This window comes from Octodon degus, unplaced genomic scaffold (genome assembly GCF_000260255.1).
Source record: "Octodon degus isolate 3935 unplaced genomic scaffold, OctDeg1.0 scaffold00079, whole genome shotgun sequence".
NCBI classification, from domain to species: domain Eukaryota; kingdom Metazoa; phylum Chordata; class Mammalia; order Rodentia; family Octodontidae; genus Octodon; species Octodon degus.
The window spans coordinates 9,178,449-9,181,652 of NW_004524655.1; the positions used below are offsets into that span (position 1 = coordinate 9,178,449).

Sequence of the window (3,204 nt, forward strand, 5' to 3'; positions counted from 1 at the left end):
GTTGAGACTGGGCCTGGTGGCTCAGGCCTGTAATCCCAGCAGTTGAGAGGCTGAAAACAGGAGGATCACTATAAGTTGGATCTACGTAGTGAGACCCTTAACACCCTGTACTAAAATACAAAAGATAAATAAATAAAAATAAATTTAGGCATCAGGAGTTTGATTTTAGGATTTCTGACACTGTAATGGCTTCATTGAGAAGGACCTTTACGACCTAATGTGATACTCAGCCCAAAAAGTGTCTACTTCGCTTGATTTTTTTTAAACAAGTAACTGTAGCCTCTGTATTTTCACTCCTCTACATAGTTGATATTTGGCTTCTAGTTTCCTCTGTTTATAACTGTGTTTCTCTAAACCTCCTTGCATATAATTTCTAGTTCACAGGTGTGAGATGGTCTTGAGTAAAGGAACTGCAAGTGGGCATCTTGTGACATTGCAGCTGTCCTGAGGATGGTGGGAGAGCTGGGTTTAGGGCATAAGGTGCCTTTCTGCTGCTTCAGCACTTTTTCCTCCTTTTATTTTGATGACGTCACAGAAGATAAGGGCTCCCTTCTGTTCGTTTTCCCCTGGATACCCTGTATAGAAACGTTCATGGTGGAAGAAGTAGGCCGGGGAAGGGGGGCTCCCCTGTGGGAGCGCCTGGAGCCAGGTGGTCCTGTAGTTCATGCCCCAGACTTGTGGCTTCTGAGGCAAACAGCATCCTGAACCAGGCAGCTACACCACTGCCTCCAGCTCCATCTGGTTCACAGACGTTTCTTGATCCTTCCTGGTTGGTGAGATGAGTGAGGTGCTCCGGTTATTAGGCAGGTACGTTGGCCTCTCCGTAAGGAGTGCCAGCCTTTCAGGCCTCCCCAGGGATTCGACGCAGGCCTTCGGCTTCCAGAACCATCTCCACATCAGTACCTCCTGGGATTGCGGCTCCAGTCTTGACTCCTACCTACAACCCCAACACTGGGCTGCCCAGGCCCACAGGTGCCTCTAGTTCCACAGATTCCCATCGTGAGAAACTAAATGTCTGTCTGGCTCTGAGACAGTCACCACAGCCATCATGTATCATGGTGGAACGAAGAGCGGGACTGACAAGGCCTAGATGCAGTAAACACTTCCATTTTCAGTGGGGCGGGCGCTTTCCTATCCTCATGCTGTTCTCCACAGACCTATCACTAGAACTGATGAAACCACCAGAGCAGAATGCTTGCATGAAATGAGAAATTGTTACCAAGGGGAAAAAAAAAAAAAACAAAAAAACTAAACCAGTGCTCTAGGTTTACTTGCTCTTAGTCAATTTAAAAATCGCTAATTTTGAGCCAGGAAGGGTGGTACACACCTTTAATCCCAGCACTTGGGAGGCTCAGGCAGGAGGATGGCTGTGAATCTGAGGCCAGCCTGGGCCACAAAGTGGGATTAATCACGCAGCTGTGCTGTACACTGTTAGTTTCCTACTAGCTGTGCTGTAGGTGACACTGTGACATGGGGGTTCTAATGACAGTTGCCTAGATTACTTCACAGGAGCTTAAAGGCTATTTTCACAGTCTGAGAAAACAGTAATTCACTTGAGCCTACAGAGATGTGCTGGGTGACTAAAACCGGACAAAGGATTGGTGTTTGGGCCTTCACACGTGCCTGTCCCATTTGCTACCTTAACCCTTAGATCGCAGTCTACTCAGCTTTTTATTAAATAGGTGTAAGAATACCACCGAGCTGATAACTTTCATTTCACATACATATACAGATACAGTTAATACAAGAATCTGTACATCATGGGGTCTTTATACATCTACCCACTAATAGATTTGTGAGAGGTTTGTTGTCCTTTTTAGAAAAAGTTTGGATGTTTGTGAGAACTCAAGTCTTCTTCCTTTCTATCCAGCAAGTTTTTTCTGCAGTCTTTTTTTTTTCTTTCTTTCTGAGACAGGGTCTCACTATGCAGTCCAGGCTGGCCTTGAGTTCACTATGTATTCCAGGCTGGTCTCGAACTCACATCGGCCTTCCTGCCTCAGCCTCCCAAGTGCTGGATTTTCTGAAATCTTGTCAGATGTTTCTTTGCCTCTCCCTGTTGCTGCTTAACTTGATTTCATTTTCGAGTCGTACACTGCTCTGTGCTATCTCGTCATTCTCACTGACCAAGGGTGCCCAATTTGACTCTGTTCTATCAATCCAGAACCAGCTGTAAATTGCGTGTTCTTTTGCTCCCAGTTTAAATCTTGGGTCTCTTTAACTTCTGCAGCTTTTTCTGCACATGTTCAATCCTATGAACAAGGTACTCACCATATCCTTCCCAGGCATTGCATCCACGCTGTAACATTAGTTCCAGATCCTTCATTCGAGCTGCTTGATGCTCCAATTGGGCCATAGACGTGGAGACGTACCCTTGCCACGCAGCAATGTGATTTTTCTGTCCTGAGAAAGGGCCTGGATGCTCATATTGTCTCATACTGAACAATTCAATTGGCTGTTGAGCAGCCAGTCTTTCAAATTCATTTCTCTTCACATCAGATTCAAAAGCAGAATAATCTGGGGCTATTGAGGAGCTTAGCGGGTTCTTAGTAGGTTGGTATCTCTGAGTTTCCTCCTTTACCAGCACTGCAGCTGCTTCCCAAAGCCCTGACACATTAGAGCCTTGATCAAACTACAGCAGTGCACTCACACTACAACTTCTCTGGCCACCAACCTCGCACCTGCCGTTGCAGGGACAGTCGTCTTACCTGCATTTTCTGAGTCTCAGAGGAATTTTCCTAGCAGGCTTACTTATCAGAGCCAATACCCATGATTCAAATATGAGTGAAATTGTAGTGTGCTCATTCAACAAATACCACATGGTGCTAAAACTGAATGACAGAGGAAAAGAGAAGGGAGGTGGATTCCCTTCATGTGTTCAAAAACAGGCCAAGGTAAGTTGCTCTTTATAGATGCCCCTAAAGTTTTCTGTATTCATTACTTGTCCATCACCGGGACAAAGTACTGGATACCTGAAACTTAAAAGAGGAGAGGTTTATTTGGGTCTTCTGGTTTTAGGGGGTTTAGGCAGAAAGCACACGGCAGGCCGGCACTGTGGAGAAAGGCTGCTTATCGCGTGAAGACGGGGAAGCAGTGAGAGAGAGAGGCCAATGGACTAGTATGTGGTCTATTATAGAAAATGACCCCTGTGCAGCTGAAAAACATGTGTATTCAGCTGGGGTTGGGTGGAACACTCTGTGTATGTCC

At 45.8% G+C, this 3,204-nt stretch overlaps 1 protein-coding gene and 1 pseudogene across 1 annotated transcript in view; one reads left to right on the forward strand and one right to left on the reverse strand.

The window, feature by feature from the left end:
* Nucleotides 1-3,204, forward strand: part of Tchp (trichoplein keratin filament binding) — a 35,612-nt gene that overhangs the window by 22,094 nt on the left and 10,314 nt on the right. The window lies entirely within an intron of this gene.
* LOC101579463 lies at nucleotides 2,032-2,768 on the reverse strand (annotated as a pseudogene).